Source organism: Rhodnius prolixus, unplaced genomic scaffold (assembly GCF_049639745.1).
Source record: "Rhodnius prolixus isolate KJV_2025 unplaced genomic scaffold, Rpr scaffold_1, whole genome shotgun sequence".
NCBI lineage: Eukaryota > Metazoa > Arthropoda > Insecta > Hemiptera > Reduviidae > Rhodnius > Rhodnius prolixus.
This window is the reverse complement of record NW_027411581.1, coordinates 36967059-36991112: the sequence shown is the minus strand read 5'-3', so window position 1 is coordinate 36991112 and position 24054 is coordinate 36967059. Positions and strand designations below refer to the sequence as shown.

At 35.7% G+C, this 24054-nt stretch overlaps 1 protein-coding gene across 10 annotated transcripts in view; it reads right to left on the bottom strand.

The window, feature by feature from the left end:
- LOC141448166 (dystrophin, isoforms A/C/F/G/H-like) overlaps nt 1-24054 on the bottom strand; it is an 898384-nt gene that overhangs the window by 155544 nt on the left and 718786 nt on the right. The gene's annotated exons all lie outside the window — the stretch shown is intronic.

Genomic DNA, 24054 nt, shown 5'->3' with positions numbered 1-24054 from the left:
TCTTCACAACTGTATAATCAAGTCTAATTAGACCTGTAGATTAGGACTTTGAGTATGGGGACAGGGAAAACATACAGACAATAACAAACTTGACAATTCGATCTCAACAACCCCTTTGTAAAGCAGCTAGTCAAAGGAACATACCATACTGCACTCTCTCATTGACCTAATCCTTTCGTCCTGTCTGACCAGGCTGAAGCGCCAATAGCCCAGAGATTTTATCAGTATTGAAGTTATCAGGTTATCACGGTGAGTAGTTCCTCTCCACCTGCTAATCACGCCTTACATGTTTTACTGTTCATCCGCTCACTTATTACGTACTTCAGAGTATATAACCATTACTAAGTTTATTAAGCACCAATTCAAACTCTCTTATTCATTAGAAAAGGGCAAAATAGTTGGAATTTTGTTTTCAAATCATTTACGAGATATTAAATAGAAAGAAGACCTGGCACTATTAGTTAAGGAAGTGGCAGGTTAAAAAAGGGAATGAAATAAATCAAGAGGCCTGTTAATAATAGAAGTTGCAGGACATACAGAAGCACTTCGAACATTCTCGTGCGTACACACGAAAACATTTACCGACACCCTTGTCAGCTCTCCAAGCACTTCTATTTGCCTGTCAATTTATCCCCTACTTGCCAGGGAAACAGAATACAATCGAGCAAGCACTAAGGTACCACTTCCTTTCTAAACCACTGCTATCTGTATAGTGATCGATGTGCAAATCTCACTCACCGTAAAAAAGCCTCTAAAAATACCATTTCTGTTTTATTTTAAAATCTTTCTAAAATCATTTTGTATAATCTTCAATCAAACAAAATTAAATGATTGAGATCATTAAGATTATTGTTCACGTAAATCCGGGAGCTTTTGTAATGGCACCAGAATCAGACGAAAAACTGAAAATTCGAAATAGGAATTCAAAAACTGAAATTAATTTAAAACTTATAAAACTAAAGTTTTGATGCGGTTGGTTGTTTATTAAGGCCAAAGGGATTTATCCAACCTAAAGGTTTTTTTTAAATAGTAAATCACAAAAGACAATCATCATCTTGGATAAATACGAGAATTTTACCAACAAAATGGAGTCTAAAAAGTCTAATATCATCGTTAACCATGCTGATACGTTGGTAAACCTGTCATTAAATTTTGTATCTATTTTCAGATTTATCTCATGACTTGTGACCGGTCAGGGGCGGTATCCTTGCGGGCGCCAGATAGCCGAAGCTATCAGATACGAGATCCCTAACCAGCCTCAATTAGAAAAAATACCCTTAAGGGTGCCTCTGGCGGGATAGCTCACTGGAGAGAGGAGGGAGGGTCCTGGAGACAATCACCCGGGGCGGTAGGGAGTAAAATAAAATTCTTTTTGTGCTTAATAAACCAAACGACAAAATACCTTTACTTAAGGAAAAATTCAAGCAGGCACTGGCCAGGCCGAACGTAAGGTAGAGAATGAATTTTTTTTATTTTTATTTTGGAATCTTGGCTGTAAACAGCACCTGGTCTTGCAGTCCAAAGTGCAAATTTATATTAGTAGCAGCTCCTGCCATCTGCAACTATTTTTCGGTTACAGACTGAACTTTTACCGCGACATACTGGGAAGTGATTAGAAGATTACATAGATATTGTCCACTAAAATCCATCAAAAATTGGTCTAGACTATGAGTTTTTCATCACTGCATTTCCAACGGATTTTCCATCCGAATTAATCGTCTCGAAGTTCAATGAGAACGAGAAGAATTACTCACATTGGAGAAACGATTATGTTCCAAGGAAGAAAATGTCGTTAGTCGTGGAGGATGCAGTCTCATTATTGCAGTGATGAAACCTGGGCCACCACAAAAGCAAGGTCGCCAATGGACGGCAGTAGAAAAGTATTACTGGCGAAAACGCTTTAAAAATAAAGAGTAGTCAGAAGAATGAGATTTTACAAAGGAAATGGAGGTAAATGAGACCTTCGAACGAGTAAAAAGATTAGCAAATAAAAACCTAAGATGAAACCAGCGTCAGATGAGCAGCAACAAAAATCACCAATCACGTTAGCATACATTGCTTTCTATTTTTAGTAAAGGCTGGTAATCTCAGATAAAAACAAGCATTCGTAACAGTGTTTTCTAATATGTCATGTTTCTATAGAAATAATGGATTACTGTAAATTATATTTCTACAAGCTACGGACAGGAATTACCCATTTACATAACCTACGATTTTTTTGGTTTTTTAATATCACTCTTTCTTGAAGTGCAATCAAGAACAAAAGTAGTGAGCAAGGTCAGTAGTATAGATGCTAAATAGTAAGAGCAAATACTCGAAGTACAAATATGATTAGTTTGGGGCCACAAACCACCCAAAAGGATACAGACCCATAAACTGGTTACAAAGCCAAAAATAGCTGATATCCCATGAGGAAAGAAGACACGACTCGGGACCAAGAATACAAAGAAGAAAAAGGAGTACAAGGATAAAGTTAAATTGATAAAGTGGATATGTGAAGTCTGGAGCATGGCTAGAGTTCTACCGATAGACTAAGCAAGTTGTGGAGTTAGATGTCGAACTGAAATTAGGTAAAAGTTGGTAGAAATAGTCTGGCTGTGCGGTCCTCATGTCCAACTCAACGGAAGTAGAGGTACAAACTTTTACACAATAATAAATTTAATATCGTGCTCTTTGGTGTATTTTTTCAAAACAATTAATATAATATTCAGGAAAAACAATGTCTCGCTTAAAATCGCTTAAAATGCAAAGAAAAATAATCATAAAAATTAAGGAAAACTCAGAGGTTCAATCTTCAATGAAAAGGAACTATTTGAAAGTGTACCTTGTCTCAAAGTGTCTAATAAAAGACGATGGCAAAATGGGTTTGACACATGGTCCGGATGGCTATCGAAGAAATACCAAAGAATGCGAATCTTATGACAGTTGTTTTTTTTAGCCACTTAGAGTTTGAAACTGGATTCACAGAATCAGGAATCTAATTGAAGATGAGACTTCAATTTACTCGTACAGTACAAAGGATATACCCTAACATCGTGAACATTAGTTAGGGGAACAAGGGATTAGTTTAGTGTAGTTATAATGTATGTAATGTTAATACCAAATTGATAAAATGGATAAACTAAAAACAGCAAACAATGTGCAAAAAAGTTATAATTTGGCTGAGAGTTATTCAGAGAATTACACACTTAACCGGCTACAGAATGTACGTAGTAATGCTTGAAGAATTTTAAAAACTTTCTTTATCGTCTAAGTTAGAACTTAGCGAAAAGTTTTTTTCCTTCTTTTAATAAAACATGAGCTACGACACATAGTTAGAAATTAATTCAAGAAAGTTTAATAACATGAGGATTTTCGAAAATACCAGGAGGGATTTCTTTTAGGGATTACATCGAATTTCCTTTGTGAAATTATTATTTTAAAAGACTGATATATAAAAGATATTATTATATAAATGAAAATAAATACTCTCTGTAAGGTACATATTAAGGAGGCAATAAAGGACGTTCATTATACATTATAAATTATACATTGTCCACTACCTGCATTTCCTAAAAAGCATGTAAATGCTCTCTCAAATCCGCGTTAACTGAGAAAGGCTACTTATTATTTGGGGGTACCTGAAACCTCATAGCATCTGTTTTCAACACCGTCACAGTCATCCTTCAACATGGGTCGCATGACGCTTGGGTTGGTCGATGTTTATCTTTTATCCATTCTCTCCTCTCGAACATCTCCTACAGAAGTTCTGAAAATAACTCTCAGCATTACCTCAATCTTTGTCTATAGTACAAGTTTTGGTACTGTCACTGATGGCCTGTCAAAGGGGCAACAAGAAGAGATGGAGATTGGATTTGCCTGCCCACAGAGGACTTGATGCTGATCAAAATGGACCAACAGGAACTATATCATTTCCAAAAGGAGTTGTCATTTTACTGGGAAATCGCTCCAATCATTCTCTTTAAACTTAAATTCATTGGACCCGTTGGAAACATTTTGACCAAGAATCAGACAGAATCAATAACAGGTAAATTATGCTTTAAAATGCCGGGTTTGAAGGAAATCCCACAAGCGGAACACTTCATTACTGATCGATTTTTCATTTTTTACGATTAAAAAAAAAAAAAAAAAAAAAAAAAAAAAGCTTGCAACCGGGCCTAAACTTCGTACTTACCTACATTACACATTAATGTATGCGATAGTTATCCTTCAATAACACATCTCTTTCAAATTCTAAATTTTATGTTCTTTTTCGAATATAATTTATACTTTTCATTATAATTTCTCACTGGTGCAGTAGGCTAAATGGCTAAATAGATTATCTATTAGGAGGATATCTGAGAGAGGAAGAGAAATGAGCGGAAGGGACTGCGGCTCTAATCTAAAAACTTCTTTCGAGACAGGAGAGGTGCGCATCCTTTTAGAATTATCTCAATTAGGAAAATCTGGGGCAAACAAAACGTTTTCTTACAAGATAGGAGCAAGTTCAAATTGCTAAATGCATCCAGTAATTGAAAACAACATTTCCTGATTTCATTTCGAAAAACAATTAGACAAATAGAAATGCAATTTTCCGAGGATATTCGTGTATTGCTTTAGCAAAAACTTAAATCGGGAAATACACAACACGATACCACATAATAAAGACGTATTTGATACGTGTAAATTTTTGTACGATAGAATTCTTATCGGAATAGTCTTAGGGTATACAATCCCGCAAGGTCACCGTTCGGGTAACTCGCTGTTGTCAAACGACATTCAGGAGAGAATAATGATAGAGAGAAGGAAGACGAATAAAGTACAAACTAAAGGAAGAGGAAATAGGCACCTTTCTCTTCAAGGAAGGAGCCTGCGTAAAGCATACTCCAACTAAAATTATCTTTTTGTTTCCCTTTGTTCTTAAGGCAACAAATTCTTCCTTCATCCATCCACCATATTACCCATATCACCATTCTTTTTCCTTCATCCATCTACCTTGTTTTTCAAACTTCTTCCATTATCATTCCTGTCATTTTTTAACTTTAATATTACGTAAACCTCCTCGTTCCGTTTGGTTTGTACACTTGAATTATATCTGGTCTAGTTAGTAAGAATCTGGAGAGTTAGTAATTTAAACGCTTTACTTTAATTATCTACAGATATCTTCCTCGATCAGCACATACTCCTAATTTACAGCCGTTGGCACAGACAACCAGAAAGGTTGAACGTTCTTGTGGTAATAGAAGAGATATAACCACAAGAAAGGTAACATAGGATTTTCTTGTAATGGTCCGAGATATTGCATTGAGATTAATAAATTAGAATGCATATGGCATAATCCTCTTCGCTAGTAATGACACACTTACGCTAAAATAATTTTGCAATAATATAAGAGTTAGCAGCAGTAAACATTGAAAGCGGAGTTATTATTTTTTGAAACTTATTTTGCAAAGTTTACTAAAATTTTAAAGTATTTAAGATCATACTTATAATTATAAAATTATAAGAAGAACAATATACGTTATACGAATTAGAGAAGCTGAGAAGATGCGGTGCGTGACATAATCCTATTTAAACATGACTATCTAATCTGGTATTTCCATACAAAGAGTACTTTGAAGAAATTAACACTGGCGTAATGTTTGCTATGAGGTTGCCGCTAAAATAATATTACTGATAATAAACATTGTCACAAAACAAACACAAAAACTTCATATTAAACTACTACAGGGACACATATCCTCTCATAGACGCCCATGTAAGAGTGTAGTAGTTATATCTTGGAACGTTTGTTTCGTACTGGGGTTTAACAACTTAAGACGGTGGGTCTGTGATAGAAAGTAAAAGAGAGTGTGAGAATGTTTTGCGGGAAAAGTGACGGTAGCCATTATCACAGTACACTGCCATCCTGATGAAGATATGTGTGACCGTGTGGGTATAGAGTAGGTTCTATCTTAATGGGCTTAGTTACGCGAGAATGCAATATCTGTATTTAGCAAAGCAATCGTTTAGCAGACGAAGGTAAACGAGATTCCTTCATAAAATTTTCCATCCTGGGCGCAATAGCGGCCCATGGAGAATCATTAATGAGCTTCTTATTCTGTACGACAAGCAAGATTTCGTTGTCCTTGTGAAGAAAGATCGCAAATATAATTAGGACACGTTGAGCGGATGGAGACTGATGTTGAGACAGAACGCTTAAAATTGAGCTGCAAAGATGAAGAGTGGCAGCCGCCGACAGCGAGGAATGGCGAATGATCTTTGCGCAAGTATTGATCTTTGGAAAACCATGGAGCCGTGGGAAGAAGATTAAACTGCTGAAACCTCTTGCTAGAAAATTATACAAAACCGAAATAACGTTGATAAGTGTATACTAGAGAATATTTGCGCTGAAAATCCCCAAAATGTAATCATGTTTTTGTTTATTACTTATTAAACAGTAGTTGCTTACTCCGTTAGAACAACTGCTTAGAAGTTGGATGGCTAGCTGGTTAACTAACTAAGTTAGGAGAAGATCGCTGGAGAATCGAAGTCTTGATCAAGTTCTCAGCATCAGCAAAATGATGCATTTTCTGGCAATCTTTAACTGATTATTAGATTCAGCAAAATACTATTGATGAATTCTTAAAATCGCCTCCTAATTCGTTTGAATTTAACAGGCTTAACCGCTATTTAGGCTAACATTTTTTTGAAAAGGAAAATGTTTTTACTTAAGGCAACTACTCAAAAGATGCTTGCGTGGAATAGCAGAAGAATAATGAAGCACTGTAAATTGAATTTTCATACTTTTTGTTATAAGTGCAAACAACTTGTGATTCTAAGTCACTGCGTAGTTATGATAAGAAATTCCCCAACAGTTGTTAATCGATTAGATACCAAATTTGCGTTCGTTAGATGAACTCAAGACGATTATGAAAGACAAGTAGTTAAAGGAAACTTCGTAAAATGATGAAATTTACTGGCCGCGACGAGCTCCTAGATTTTCTCATTTCTCAGCTGGCCGTGGCTGAGGACTTGCCGGAACATGGTCTGCATAACAATCCTCAGCAACTCGTTGATATTTTGACTGAATGTTCGTTATTGATTCACTAATTCCTGTTAATTGAAGTTCGTACGTCAATCGAAGTGCCATTTTGAGGAGCAAATAGCTCAATTTCAGCAAAAAAAAAAAGTGTGGCAGATCGAGTGTATAAAGCGAAGAAAGAAAGTAATTAACCTAAGGGTTAATCTAGGAAGGTTTTGAAGAGGCCATCGAAGATTCTTTGCTAAAAGGAAAAAAGACCGTTACGAGATAAGTGGCTCTTAATAACGTTCGCTACGTTGCCTCTAGCGGTCAGTAAAGAATAGATTCAGAATGAAACCTGCACTTTAAACACATTCCTTACAATTGTTCGGCACATTTATTCTCTATTTTTGTCGTTAAAAAAATCAGGACAGTAACTCACATGACTTCTCCTGACTACAATTCTAGAAGATCCCAGTAATTCTTTTCCCTAAACTCCAAGATTTAAAACTTGCTTAAATTCTTCGCTCTTCTCATAAAACCCTTAAACTAACTTTTCGAGAAAAATGATTTCAATGAATGTTTTATTTAGAGGAACTCACGCCGGTCGTAGAATTTGTTTTCCAATTTAGAATTAGGTACATATTTATCCTTCCTTTATAATATACAATACGCAGGACAGGGTATGATACTGAAGGAATTATACTGATACTAGAAGGAAACATGTCTTCTCTCCCAAAAGTGCTAATCTCCAAATTTCCTTGCTTTATCAAATGAACGTTGTAGAGCACACAATGAGTTCAATGTGTCACGCAAAGTATAAACAAAAAAAAAACTGTGGCTGTGTCATGGACACGGCCTTGTGTTGTACGTGAATACGTTTACGTAACGGGTTATATTTTTTATAATATAATAATAATAATAATAATAATAATAATAATAATAAAGGGAAGGGATTAGCTATGAGGTTAGCATACTGGACTCCCACGCGGAGGTCCCGGGTTCGAATCCAGCAGCTGACCCTTAGATTTTCTCTTCCTAGGAGCTTCTTACAGCTCACTGTCCGGTGATGGACAGTGTTGTCTGTAAAGAGAGAACACTGTCCGGAGGCCGGCAGTGCACTGGAAAAAGCTCCGGGCGCTAATAACCTCAGCTGTTGATGCGCAAAAAAAAAAAAAAAAAAAAATTATTATTAAGCAGCGGTAAGTGTTTTTCTTTTATTACCTTCAATGAACGCAGAAACCATAGACGATCACACACATCACACATGTCCGAATGGATTGTTGACAAACGTCGTAGTGAAACGTGCACTAGCTGCTGCCCAATGTGTCTTCATCGAACACAATCTATGCATATACCGTCCGTTGTCGATGTAGAAGCGATTTCATCATCCACTTGCATAATTTCAACCGTCCCAGCTACAGATGTTCTGACACCGTCGTTGATCCGCTCAGCCGCATTCATTCTTTTACGTTCCCGGCACAGCTTGACTCGGTCATATGGTGTTTTATTATTACCATTCGATTGTTCTTAAGAAGCCCTTTCTAACCGTATACGATCTCTGTATTTGGTTTTGGCTTTTCGAAGCGTATAGGCCGACATTAGATATTTTTGATAATATTTTTTTATTCTAAGACCTTATTATATTCACTGTCACTATTTTACACTAATGTTTTATATACAATCAATAGATTGTGACGACAGCTGACGATTAAAACTTAAACGAACATTGATCTCAAAATGGCGGCGCTTCCCCTTCGACCGCGCACGATGCGTCACAGTCCTCGCTTATCGTAATGAATTCTTTGATCCTTTAGCTATCCAGTGGTCTAATTTAATTTTGGATGTAGACGATAGATTCGAAACTATAATGCCAAACTGTATCATTAGGTTTTTTGGATTGCTTCCATATGATAGCAAATTTAAAGATGTATTCACGTCAAAAAAAAATGTAGCCATACTCGAGAAAATCTCGAACAATGAAAAATCCTGTCACAGTTGGCTACCGTTCAGATTCTGCTAAACTATACTTTCCGGTAGAGGGTCCCAATCGAAATCTTAAGTTTCAGTTTCCCGCAAGTTTTGTTTTCGAGATATTTTGTTGAACGCATAACTAGAAGTCATGTCAATTCGTATTCAGAATATTTTTCAATAAACTTCCCTTCATAGGAGTCATTTTTGAAAGGAGAGAGACAAAAAAAATGGAAATAGAAAATGAATAAAAATTTATTAATTAAAACTCAAAATGGCAAAACGTTTTGAAGGAATGTGGTAGTAGGTAGGATGGCATGTCGTACGTAGCTAATATACGGTAACTGGGCACTAACTCATCTATTAATGGGCGTAATTAAGGTGCGATATGTCAGCCTTTAATTGCAATTAACACGGCCATTATATCATTAACTCAATGAAGGTCTGCTAGTAGTACAATATATACTATTCAGTATGTATACAACTGCACTGTATTAGTGACATTTCCTTCATTCATTTGGTGTATTATTAAACTAAGCAGATGGTTCCTTTATCCACTTAATTAACAATATATTCTCAATTATCCGTGTAATTATATAATCAGTTTATATCTTATCTCCCAATGTTTGGAGCCATATTAGCATAACTTAGGAAGGGTACTGAATTTTGAAACACGAACATTGGGTGGCGGATTTCCATTTATAAAAAAAAATATTCACTTAAAAAGATTTAATTTGTACATCCACTGAACCGTGAAAATTTTGGAACAAATTATCTAAACATCTCTAATACTTAAAGCTCTCCTTTAGAAGTGCCATTGACTTCCTAATTCCTTGACTTGATTCGATCACGATTTAGAAAAGAATATAAACATAATATGCTACTGTTCTGTTCTTCTCCCAAGATGTGCGGATCTCTTATCACAAGATATGTTGCGTACGGTACAGAACTACATAAAGCCAACAAATCAGTTATAAACAAACAAATCAACAATTCTTTATAATACTCCAGTAAGTAAAAGCTATCAAAATAGAGTTTTTATTATTTAGGATTCAAACAGCTAATAAAGCGAACTTAGCGCAAGGTATAAATCTAAAAATAACTGAAAGAAATGCTACCCAGAATCTTAATGAAGTTATTGCTGATCTATTACGCTTTACTCGAATCTCGGGACAGAAGTGTGCTGATAATTTAGTAAGATTTCATCTCAACTTTGTTAAGAAGTTCTTTTAACGGGATCGCATAGATAGTATCATATTAAAATTGACGACATTATCTCTGGATTTGCTCAATAAATTACTCTCCACGCATAATTTACGATTCCCAAAATTGTATTACAACAAATTATTGCAATCTACATAAGCAGGCCCCCTTAAATAATCCAAATATGAATGGATTTTGAAATTATATTTCTTGTTGAAACAGATAGATTCCGAAAAACGATTCTTTTTATTTGTCTCTCTTCTAATCAAGCGTTCTATTAATTTAGTCCTTTTTACCTGTAAACAGCTTTCTTATATCTATATTTCTTTTTCTGGTTGTGAAACTCAACCAGCTCCTCAATGAAACTTTTTATTTCTCAGAAAAGAATTTCTAGCAAATTTACTAGCGATCATGTTGAAACCTACTATCCGTAAACTAAAAATGCTTGTCATTTTTGTCGAAATTTTGAGAAAGATTTGTTTAATTGTCGTGGCGTTTGTTTGTATAGTTGGAAAAGTTTTTTTTTATTTAGGATGCGTCAACATCTAAGGCCATTGGCTCTCGAAGCTTTTAGCAGAGCACTAACATCCTTTGAACAGTATTCTATCTTCACGGATAACGCAGTCCACCACTGGAATGTGAGCCGTAATAACTCCTAGGAAAAGAAAATCTAAGGGCTAGAAAGATTATTGTAAGAAATATGTTCAACATCAATGTTCCCTCTTATGATTAAGTTTTTTACGTGATTTTTTATATTTGTTTTATATTTTATTTTGCATGTATTATGCTCTATTGATTTTTGCTCTGTAAAATACACTCCCTCTAACTAGGGCCTGGCCCTTACGGAAGAAGTAAATAAATATAAATAATTAAAGTAGTTATTTATGTTACTAGAGCCGAAAGTAATTCTCTTTTTGTACGAGTATGGGATGCTACGACTTGAGCCGAAGGCGGCTCTTGTACCGGTACAATTAAGAAGTACTTCCAATCCTCTTGGAAATCGATCGATCATTATAAGGCAATAGATTCTGCCGCACGTTAGGATTGAAAGATCCTTTGAATTTCCCAGATGAACAACGCTAATTGTTGAATGAAACTTACATAATGAAACAATCCCAAAACTTTTTCTTGAGTTTTCCTAAAAGTGCAAATACAGAGAGGATGAAGAAGAATAACAAAGAACTAAAGGAAGAGGAAGCGTAGTGTGCTAGCCAGGAAAGTTATCCACACGGCAATATGAAAAGGGAAGGACATCAGCCTTGGACAACACAGCAAGGCATGCTCCACAGCCTATAGAATAGCACATACAAGGGCGACTCTTCCAGGCGAGCGGCTCTTTGAATCATACAGCAAACTAAAGAACAAAAGGTTTGCACTGCCCATTGTTACACTAACTGTTAAATGAGGACATAAATTCCAAAGTCTATTTTTATGTTACTACTATGGCATGGTAATAAAAGAGTCTTCTACTAGGAAAAAAGTTTTTTTTTCTTCTTTTAACCTAGATTTTTATAAAAAATAAAAAAGTAATTAATAAAATTAATCGCAATAAAAAAATAGAAAGATTTCACTTTTCTGGATGCCTGAAATTGGCCTTGATAGATAGTTTTTAAGGCATCCAAAATTCTGATAAAATATTGGAAATAATGAGAAAAGGAGTTTCAGATTAATTTTTATTTTCTGTAAATTAATCGAAGGTCTTTTTCTGGTTAGTCCTGGTTTCTGACATTCCAAATCTCTTTCTGCATCACAAACATGCAGAAGTGGGTGGGCCTTAGGGAAGTCGGTTTCCTTTTCTACACCCAGGCAGTACCCAGAACACGCTCTCATCTCTGTCCATGAACTATTCATCAAAAGTGGGTGTATGTTCATCTACTAATCCAACGCATCAAAATAAACATGGAAATATAAAACAATATGAAACGTAATGCTCACTAGTACTTACACTAAATGCATTACAATCAGACCTAACCAATACTCTCTCCAGGTAATTAGACTTAGACATGGCGGAAGTGTTTTAGGTATCGCAGGCAGTAATAATAGCACAGGACTGTGGCGAACGCCAACATGTATAAATCTTCTTTTGTTCGGGTTGAATACATTAATCTGGTCTTAAAAGAAAGAAATTATTTTCAGTTTTTCAAACTGCTATACTTATTTAGGTTCGTAAACCTTTCAGATTTCCACATGGTACATTCTAACAAGGAAGCCATATCCTAAAGAAAGAATAAGTCAACTTTTCAGAGTGACTGCCGCAAGGAAGTTGCACATTGGCAGTAAAAACGATACCAATACTTTTGGCTACCTCGCTCTAGGAGACACCATTCTTCTCGTTATCAAGTGAAAGTGGCATTCATCACTTGTCCGGAACCTAATTTTTATTATTTGTGGTGCAGTCACACTGAGGATGTTACACGATGAGGTATCCATCTTTGAAAAAAGTTGGAACAGAGAAATGAGTTTGTTGGAAGGATATTATACAGTAAAAATAGTGAACTGGAAGCTACGGATGTTTAAAGGAGATGGCTATTGATTAAATGAAATAAGAGGCTAAAGGAGGGAGTCAAGTGAAGGGATAAGAAGCCACCATGAACAGTGCCATCGAAAGATCTTGTTCTGTGCATGAAGTTTTCTTGAATGTGAAAATCTTATCTTTGTGAAGAGTGTTTCCGTGGCGAGTGCGTTGAATATGTTAAAAAAGTGTCACTCAGAGTCAATATCCTGTCTTTAGGGGTACGGCCCACTAGCTTTGCCGAGATATTTGGCTAAAGAATTTTAAAAGAAGAATGACATAGAACTTTGCAGGAAAGAAGCTGATAACTAAAGTATAAAATATAAAGGAGAGTAAAAGTGGTATGTGTACAGATCAAAAATTCTGGAAGAATAAGTTAGGTAGAGTGGTTAAGTCTAAAGAGCTGCCGACAAAACTTTTAGAACAGGTATTTAATTTAAGAAACATTTGGATAACACTTGGTAAACAGAACAAAAATCAGTTGGAGAATACGAGACATAAACGCTAGATTTTTTTGTTACACCCTAGTGTAGGAACCGAATCACGAATGAAGGAATGAAGTGAAGTAAATGAACTATCGTAGTGCCCTGGGAAAGCCTTATAGATATAATTGCTGAAGAAGAAATAAACAAGCCATAATCAAGTTAGAACAGAGCCGAGAGTAGGTGGCAGGGTTGGAGTGCATCGGAGGCACGCCTGTTGATGGCGAGTAGAGCTAGCTGCCGCCCCCGCAGTAGTCGCAAGAACCTGCTCATTATTTTTAATTATATACCTCTTCCACTTTCTCCTAGCAAAGCAGGTAACATGGAGGCAGAGCTTCTTAGAAAATAAAAAAGCGTTGGATGCAGTGAAGTGGAGGGCAGATTCAGTTCCAGAGATGGTGAGGGACATAAAGCGGGTTGAATTAAAAATGCCTGTGTTGGCATCCAACCATACCTGTAAGGAGACACTCTCAGAATTACTAGAGATTTCCTTAATGCACCGTCTCACCTCTCTACTTTACATCCCCTCCTTGCATACTCTCCCTGAAATTCGAATTCTTTGAACACAAGGTCTTATATTTTAAGGCAAGGAAAATCTGGCACAAAAAACCTTTTCTTTTTTTCAGGTAAGCCTAACGCCTAACAAATTAGGTGGCGCGGGTGGGCGTGGAACGCTTACTTTACTATTAACAGTTTCTACAGTTCTGGTTATACGCCAGACAGAAATTCAGACATTACGATATTTTTATTATTTGGCAGTAAATCATGATTTTTTAATTCTTTTAAAAGGAAACTGAAGCGAGGAGAACCTATTATAACCTAAATTGCTTAAACAAATATTATTCAGCTGCAAAGTTGTAGATATATCAAACATGCCCTAATTTGAAAGAGAAAAAAGCACATAACCCATCCTGGGTTTCACAGACCCCAAGTCATATCTAATATCATTAGTTTACTGAGGCAAAACCATTGAGTTCAACCTTCAGGAGAGCTAGCCGTAGGTCTCTCTGGCGTTCGACTGATCACATATGTATTTTTTTTTATACCTAAGTTGAATGGATGAATCATTTCAAATTCTTCTATGTCTTTGTTTACGTCTACTGGACTAACCCAGTGTCTACATACACTTGATGTTCTGACAACCCGATGTTAACTACTAATTTCACGCGATAGGGATGATTATTTTTCAAAAAATACTCCTCAAATTCCGAGGTAAAACAGTAGGTGCCTGTTGGATTTTCCACATGCTAGTCCCAACTTACAACCACCATACCAAGCATCCCTCAGCACAGAGTGTTGTGAAATAAATTAACAAATCGTTAATGTTATTACAATAAAAGCGACGATAAACTGACACAGGAGGTACAAAAATAGTACTTTAAGCCAGCCGAACTTTTTAGAAGTGCCCAAAATGGAATTTTCGCGCATAATGTTTCAAATATAAGATGTAAACAATATTAGTTTGCGCAAAGAAAACATCAGAGCCATTTTCAAAAAAAAAAAAATCTTAAAAAAGAAAAATTATAAATAAATCAATTAAGTGATATTTTAGGTTTATGGATTTTGGTGGCAAAATTCTCAGATGTGCTCACTCGAAATATTAAGTTTTGTAAATGGATGTGACGCTAAACATTTTAAATGAATAAGAGGACCAAACGCAAGATGTCTAAGCCCAGGAAAACGCTACAAACCGTGATTCTTTTTGTTCAAGCTGAACGCTTCTTAAAACTTTCTAGTTTATTTACTTTCTTTTTGGTTTTCTAACAAGTTATTTGAATAGGATTTTTCCATCTATTCTATAACCAAAAGAAAGTGCAAAAATAATCGCGAAAACTGTTTCTACCTGAGGCGAAAAAATTGCATTTTAAGATATTATATGGTAAAGAATTTAGCAAGTGGTAGAGAGATTTCCAAGTGGTTACTAACACCGATCAGAAGCCTTCTGAAGAGCACCAGAACCTCTTTCTGGCTATGCAACTATGACCTCACTTATCAGCTGCCTTATTAACGAGTATCCTAGTGGACACTAAAAATAAAAAAAAATTGCGCATTGCCAAACTTCCCCTTATGAGAGCCAAAGAGGTTTAGAAATGTTTAAACACTTGTAAACCAAATAATTGCCACAACTGCACTCAGGTGGGATGATTTAAGCTAATTGTTTTAGACAGATTTTATTCATTATGGCTAAAAGCGATTTCATTTACGTATTTAAAGATGTATGATGCTTTGAACTTTTGAACTCTAAACCAGTGATTCACGACATTTCTGCTGCGCGACTCAACGCATTACTTTGTAGTTTTGCTGCGATCCAATTGTCTATTTTATAATTTACAATATAACAAACATAACAACATAAAGGTATTATACCAGCATGACGCTTTGTTAATTGGAACGATAGTTGTATCATTTATTTATTTTTTAATCTTTTATTGAAATTTGCAACTGCAACGATTGTTGCAACAAGCAAATGTAATATATTGATATAATATAATGTCGTGAATGAAGATTGGAGAAGGCACCCAGACACCCCATTAACGTGAACAGATGCACTACACTGTTATGAGGAGAGTAGATCACGAGGCCATCTTCTCTTCAATCTCCTTAGAGGATTACCTGGTAATGTGGGGGAAGATAGGTGTTCTGTTAGACGGTTAGGATGAGCTGCTGTAAAGGAATGAAATTTTAAGAAACAAGTTTTAGTAAGGTCGTTAATAAAAGGGATTTTGAGGTCATTCTGAATGGTGAGGTTAGAAATATTGAATGGAGCGTTAAGAAGTTTTCGTAGTATTTTTGATTGTAAAGTCTGGATGCGTAAAGAACTGGAACGTTTAGTCGATCCCCATTCTTCAATGCCGTATAGGTCGCAGTAACAACAGGTAACATATAAGAGTCTTTTGTTTTGTAGAGGAATGAATACTGCTTTTAATATTCATTTATAGCAAAGGTTAACAACGTATTAGCAAAAATCTAGATAACTCAGCATGGTCAAACGATTCTAGCTGCGAATAAATAATTTTATTCATTGAAAAATTTCAAGATGAAGAAAAAGAAATACTTGAAGCAAAACAATTTGCCGATCTGGTAGATCCAGATGAAATAAAAACTTTTGTAATAACTTATAAAGATGGGCATTGCTCTAGTTTTAGTAAACTTAGCTGGAACAAATGGAGATACTTTCAGACTAGTGAATTATTTTCTAGACGAAAAGGGCTCATAAAAGTGAAATAACTTCAAAAATAAAAAATAAGACCGCTACTTTAATCAATAAATAAAATTGACTCATAAAGAAAATGGATTTATTGATAAGAAAACTTATTTCACAAAGTGAAAACAGTAATTATTTAATTAAATATGACAGATTACAAGTTGTTTGATGCTTAGTGGCCTACAGACTCTCTCGGTGTTATATTTTTCGTTGGAGTCCGTTTACTGATATGAAAGGCTCTCTGTTCCCCCCCAAGAGTCTGAAATGAAAGTGAAGCGTTTTACAACTTCAGATGTAAAACAGTTTTTGGAAATTACGTAACCGACCCCTTCAATCAGGTAGCTACGCCATCCCTCCTCAAGTATATTATATATTTCTTTATTTCAATAACTTTGGAATCATGAAGATGTAATATTAGGATTTAGAAGATATAGCTTTTTAGACTGAGACGATTGTTTTTTATTTTAGAGTAGGAATCATTCAGGAAAGTCGTATGGCTCTCTACAACGGGCGAGTGACAAAGATCTGACGGCTGTAAGAATGGACAACTTCCAGCATGAAGGATACAAAATCACGTCCTAGCCTAAGCGGCATTGCCGATAACTGGCCGCGGATTACTCCGGAACAGGCCGTGCGCTACGACGACTTGACCAGAGGTCTTATGCCTTCTTATAAGGTGCTATAGAGCAGAAAACTTTTTTGCCATGCGTTAACTGAAAAGATTAGAGGACATAAGAAGGGGAAAAAACGTCTCTTTTACCCTTGCCATTGGCATTAGGAGACCAATGGAGCAGTTTCCAATATAACTGGTGAAAAATCCTAGGCACTGTCTATCTTTTCTTACTAGGACTATAGAGGTTCATCAACACAATAAACCTCTTTTCTTCACAGATCCTGTTTTCATAACCAATAACTCAAGTGCGGAATACATATTCTGTAAGGAAGAAGAGAAAATGGCCATCATGTTTGTCGGCAAGGTTGCGATATGAGATCTAACATACTGATACCGGAGGTAATCATATCGCAAAAACGACTATTGCGTAGAACTCTGGACATCGCGAAGAGTGTATAAACTTTATCTGGTTTACCTTTCATGGGGATGGTACAATAAACATCCAAAAAACAGTGAAACAACGCTACCTGGCGGCTAATTGATGAGTTTAGAGGAAATTTTCAAGAGTAGTAGATACAAGAGATTTGTGGAGGATGACTGAACAAGAATGGAGTGTGCCGGAGTTTAATCAGCTGAAGTGGAGACTGGTCCAGAATGGACACTCAACACCTATCATTTATATTCTGAGGCAAAAAAGTCGGAGAATTGAGGGATCATCCGCCCCACGACGATTGACTTAGCAGTAAGGGTCATAAGCTCTATAGTTCTAGCGTTTGTGGTCAGTGTTCAGCTTTTTGTTAAGAAAACAACGAAATTTATCGTTTTAATTAAATCTTCGCTTAAATATAAATTAAATAAGTATAATACATCTCACGAATGAATTCACGAAGTGAAAGATAAATCTATAAATGACAATTGATTCGATACAAGAAAGCTAACGAGTTTATAATCCTGGAAAAATTATGTTGGGAAAAATCTGAAAGTGAAGGGAAAGAGAACTCAAGAAGGAACTGTAGGGTGCAGACGGACCAAAGTGGAAATCCCATTAGAAATGCAAGTATCATTAGGAGCAGGTAGTTTGGTAGAGCAGAGTCAGTGCCAACTGTTGTAGCATTGAAACCAAGTGTGTATGGGTGGTTGCAACATCTACTTTGAAAAGTATGACGGATTTCGTTTATTAGTTGTTGTAGGAACACTGAACAAATGGCTGTTGGTGAAGCCAGATTGATACTCACACCAACATAGTGGCGACCAGTTCTCAACTGTGGGCAAAGTGATACCCAGTGGCCGGGAGGCGGCGAAGAGTTGAAATGTTGAAGAATACGACCATTAGTCAAAACACTGCTGGAGTACCGCAGGTATAATTAATCTTGTCTGGATCGCAATACACTCTGGTGAACAAGGTTTTCTAAATCTGTTATCCGCCATGTATTGGACAGTAAAATTCAGCCACCTTCTACTTACTTACATTCACATTTGAACCGTAAAAAAAAAATTAAAAAACTGAAAATAACCAACTCTCCTGAAAAAGATGGTCACTCACACTTTCAAAAAGCTTTTCACACATGTACTTTACACAGTTTTCAGTTACGCTACCCATCATTCGCCCAACTGATATAAACTGATTATTAGGTCGAACTAATTACCATATACATTAACGCTTTTATAGCTAAAAGAAATAACTTTAGCGGCCTCAATCTACTTTCTGGCCCTGGCAAGAGAAGTGTACACAAAAAGTGTAAATTTATCAACAATCGATTAGGAAAAAATTACCTGAGTGATTAGTGCATGAGATTACTTCGCGTAAATCTATGGTTGAAGTTCAGCGGCCCACTCTTAGATTTTCACTTCTAGGTAACAGGCAGTATCGTCTATAACGAAAAACAGTCTGGAGACCTACAGGATACTGAAAAAGGCTCATTTGACTTCAAATGTTGACACGTGAAATTAAAAAATAATAAGTAGAAAACTAAAAATTAAAAAGATTTTACATTTTCGAAATAATTTTTGAAATAATCCTTATTATTTTTGTTTTGTTCGAGCGGAAACACAGCTTTTGGTTTCGCCTAACATCATATTCAAAAGTTTCTATTGAATGAAGTATTTATATAATATTAACTATTCTACAAGTTAAATTATTATTAATATTAGGCCCATTTGACGAAAAATAAAGGATACAGAAACAACAATCTCTATGGGTTCATAACTAGCCAATATCCTCTGACATATTTACTAAAATCGTGACCGAGCCTTTACGAAAAAGTATTTCTTTTAACATCTTTATCAGGAGCCTCCCTGAAATGTTCTTTTTAAAAAGTTCAATTTAATTGTGTTATAAATTAAATTTAAAACAACTTTTTTGGGATCTGATGTATCTTATTTTATTAACTAAAACTCCCGAACTGTCTAAAAATAGTAACTCACATCCTAGAGTCCAGTTCTTCCAGTCAGCTTCTTTTTTATGGCAGCAAGCAAGATCAGGATGTGCGAAATGCGTCAGTATTACGTTTATTTCTTGACTGGTTAATTCGTATAGCACAGAACTCCAGTGTTATTATCAAAGCTAGATTAGTATATTGAAATTTAGCTAGTTTTAAAAGACTACTGAAAAACAATGCTTTCTTTTTTGAAAAATATATTGGATAGGCTCAACTTTGAAGTCTAAAGGAAGTTATCCCATCGTTAATCAGGTAAATCAGATAAATTCAAAAAAAAAGAATTTTGTTTTTTAAATGAAGGAAAATAAATAATCTCTTAATTTAAATGAAAATAAAGCCGTACTATATTTACTTTCCTAACTTTAGGTGACAGCTGTGTTTTTAAACATAATGCTTTCCATTCTGAATAAAGCGAACAAATACAATCAGTGTTTTGCTATTGACTAATGCTAATAAATTGGGACTAGAGAAAAGAGAACACTAGCGATTTGTATTCGCTATGGGGAGAGTTTTAAGAGCACGTTAAATATATATAATATATATATGTGTGTGTACATATATGTGTACATTTATATTTGTGAGTGTGTAGTGAAGTGATACATAAACACATATATATATTGTGGGGAAGTGTGTGCATTGAAAAATAAAACAGATGCAAAATGTGTAGTTAAAGGGAGGCAACGTTTGGTTTTGTAGGAAATGTTGGTGAATATGGTCCATTAGCGTAGCCAGATGGGCAAAAGGAATGTTGGCGAGGGGCTGCAATGAGAGCAGGGGGTAGCCACAGGGCAATGTCTCGTTCGCGCACTCAGACTCAGATAAATTGAAATGTATTTGTACAACTCCTATCGCAGAAGCTATGGCTGCTAACCAGCAATACAAACTACATACATCACAGACACAGTGTATATCTACAAACCATACAGAATTAGTAACAACATCTCACACCTTAACTGGATTGAGATTTAATTAAGCCTATCGGATTGGAAGGTGTAGCAACACATAGTCTAGTGGACGTTATGTGATTGCCTTACAGTACGAGGCCGTCCAATTAAGGATAAACTAGATGAAGGAAGTGGACAGGCTAGCCGGCAGGATGTGAAAGTAAAGCAACTTTTTATTGGTACTACATCAATCAAGTGAGTAGTAGGTATAGGAAGATAGTAGTACATCTTGGGAGATAGCAGATAGAATTGAACTGAAAGGCTATCACCTGTTACCCGGACCTGTCAATATGGTAACCACTGTAACACTCCATCTAACACAATCTCTACACAAACCCAGACAAGTGCGAATCCGAGGTTTATCCAATATCTTATTAAGTTAATTCATATAATAGTAATTATATAACAAAAATTAATAATTTGGATGGAGTGCACCACTTCTTAAACTTAATTAAATCACTAAAAGTGGATTCCAAATCTAACTAAAATGTTTCGAGGTTCGCTATCCAACCCAATTCACTTTTATCATTTTAAAAAAAACTTCTCGATAACCCACCTTAGGTATAGTAAGTACAATAAAAAGTATCACCGATTTAGGATAATAATAAGATTAATTATATTAATAATTTGATTTAGGATCCATATTAATGGATATTACCATGAACCATATGGTGTCTTTCTTTTTAATTTGAGCTTTCAGCGCAAATATCTGTTTTAAAGTCTCCTGGTCAGATAAAGAGGTTTCTATAAAATGGTGCACTTGTGGTTAACGAAATATCTCAAAAAAAACAAAACAAAAAAAAAAACAATCTTGTCTTTCTGTTCTAAAAGTTCTAACTTACAAATTTTCTTACCAATTCGAACGTTTAATTTACATATACGAGGGTCGTTTGAAAAGTCCGTGCAAAAATAAAAACTACTTAATTTTTTGGGGTAAACCTTTTTTATTTTTCAACATAGTCTCCTTTTAGGCTTATACACTTCGCCCAACGCTGCTCTAGTTTGTTGATCCCTTCCGAATAATAGGATTTGTCCAAGTCTGAAAAATAGCCATTCGTTTCTGCAATCACCTCCTCGTTTGAATAAAATCTTTTTCCCGCCAGCCATTTCTTCATATTGGGGAACAAATAGTAGTCCGAGGGAGCCAAGTCTGGAGAATAGGGGGGATGTGAAACGAGTTGGAACCCTATTTCCATTAATTTTGCGATCACAACTGCTGAGGTGTGAGCTGGTGCGTTGTCGTGATGGAAAAGGACTTTTTTGTGGGCCAATCGTGGGCGTTTTTCTTGCAGCTCGGATTTCAAACGGTCCAATAACGATGAATAATATGCACCTGTAATAGTTTTACCCTTTTCCAGATAGTCGATGAGGATTATTCCTTGCGAATCCCAAAAGACAGTCGCCATAATCTTTCCGGCCGAAGGAACGGTCTTCGCCTTTTTTGGCGCAGATTCCCCCTTGGTAACCCATTGTTTAGATTGTTCTTTGGTCTCAGGAGTGTAGTGATGTATCCATGTTTCATCCACAGTGACAAAACGACACTTAAAGTCCTGCGGATTCTTCTGGAACAGCTGCAAACCGTCCTTGCAACACTTCACACGATTTCGTTTTTGGTCAAGCGTGAGCAATCGCGGCACCCATCTTGCGGATAGCTTTGTCATGTCCAAATGTTGATGCAAAATATTATGTACCCGTTCATTCGAGATGCCCACAGTACTAGCAATCTCACGCACCTTCACTCTTCTGTCATCCATCACCATATCATGGATTTTATCAATGATTTCTGGAGTAGTAACCTCAACAGGGCGTCCAGAACGTTCAGCGTCACTTGTGCCCATATGGCCACTCCGAAAATTTTGAAACCACTTATAAACTGTTCTAATCGAAGGTGCAAAGTCACCATAATGTTTATCAAGCTTCTCTTTAGTCTCCTGAGGCGTTTTGCCTTTCATAAAGTAGTGTTTAATCAACACACGAAATTCTTTTTCGTCCATTTTTTGAAAATCACTCGACTTCCTCGATTCAAACGAATGCCAAACACAAAGAAATAGACCGATCTGGCTGAAACTTGGTGTGTGTTCTTCCAAGAGATGCTACTAACTAAACATAACCTCGATACGCGCCAGTGGTGCTATCTCTCTGACTTTGCACGGACTTTTCAAACGACCCTCGTAATTCATAAGAATTATAAAACCAATTAAGTTTATAAAAACTAATATAAATTAAGTTTATAAAACTCTAACAGGTTACTATCCACCTCTCTTACAAAAATAAACTTCAAATCAAATTTCTGGTGAAATTTTTTTCGTAAAAGTTGTAGATTTCTGTGTTTGTAACCATCATACAAAGATTAAATAAAATCGTAGAAACCATTTATGAGAAAAGCTTTCAATATGGAAAACCCTATTCGGTAAAGTGGTACTTCTCGTCTACCAATTTTCATTAAATAAAAACAAAAAATATAAAGAAAAGCCTAATTACACCCTCACCCAAAAGTGCCCTTCTTCGATTTTTTCTGGAAAAATATTTTAATTGAATGCTTTAGATTTAAGTACGCAAAATGAGCACACTAAGTTTAAAAGAATATCGAAGCAGCTGTTTTTGAGAAAATCCAAAAAGAATAATCTATCCAGTAGAGTGATTCTAAGGGTTGATCGATTCTGACCGAAATCTCATTGTGGGAATCCACTGTTGGTATCTAAGCGAAATATCAAATTCAATCATCTTCCTGCAAAAGCGGTGGATACATACGAGTACATTAATCGTACATTAATCTAGACCAGCTTTTCCCAACCTTTTTTCGCTCGCGTACCACTTGTATTAACATCATGCTAAATTTAACACTGCGTAAAAATTATTGTATTTCATGAAATTTGTTCTTCCAAGTGTGTTACTTTACTGTTATTATCTTTATTATCTTTATACAGATACAATGTATCTGTTACAAAGTTCAAGTTCATGTTCACTTTAGAAACTTTGTAAAGTGTAAGATCTTAGTTTTAAAACTTTTTTAAATAATTAAAAATTGTGTACGTATTTTTCACTTCCAGATTATTAATTAATTTACAAAGTTCTTCTTTAGGATTATTATCTTTGTGCCCAAATCTTCTGAATTAATTTCTTTTAAGCATTCAACTGCCTGTAAGTACCAATTAAGTTTAATGTTGCTTGGATAGAACTTACTCATTACAATCACTCTCTTTAAGCAGATTTTTACATAGTTATCATTTAAGTTCTGTCACATGATAATTCTATTAAATTTTCTTTATCTTTTATTGATAATGAGATAGCTTTTCCTAAATTTTCTTTATAGAAGAGGTTTGAAATCCAATTATCATTTGTGTTTTATGTCCGCCATTACTGATTATTTTTCGAGTACCACCAACCAGCTACTCGCTTACCGCAGGTTGGGAAACGCTGATCTAGACACACCTGATCTAGCCGACCTGTTTTTAGCAACCACTTTTCCTGACTCAGGGGATTTCAAATCGGATATTTCCGGTGTATACTTAAAATCGAAAATCAGCACGATTACACTACCTTCCTTACATAGTAGAGAAGAGAAAGTAAAATAAACGTACGTGTAGTAAAGTAAAGTAATTGCCTATTTTTTTCAGGCGGGCCTTACGTCCTACTACCAATTAGGTTAACATACGAGTATGTTAACTATAATAACATAGAAGAAATCCGTGTTTGTATGCTCA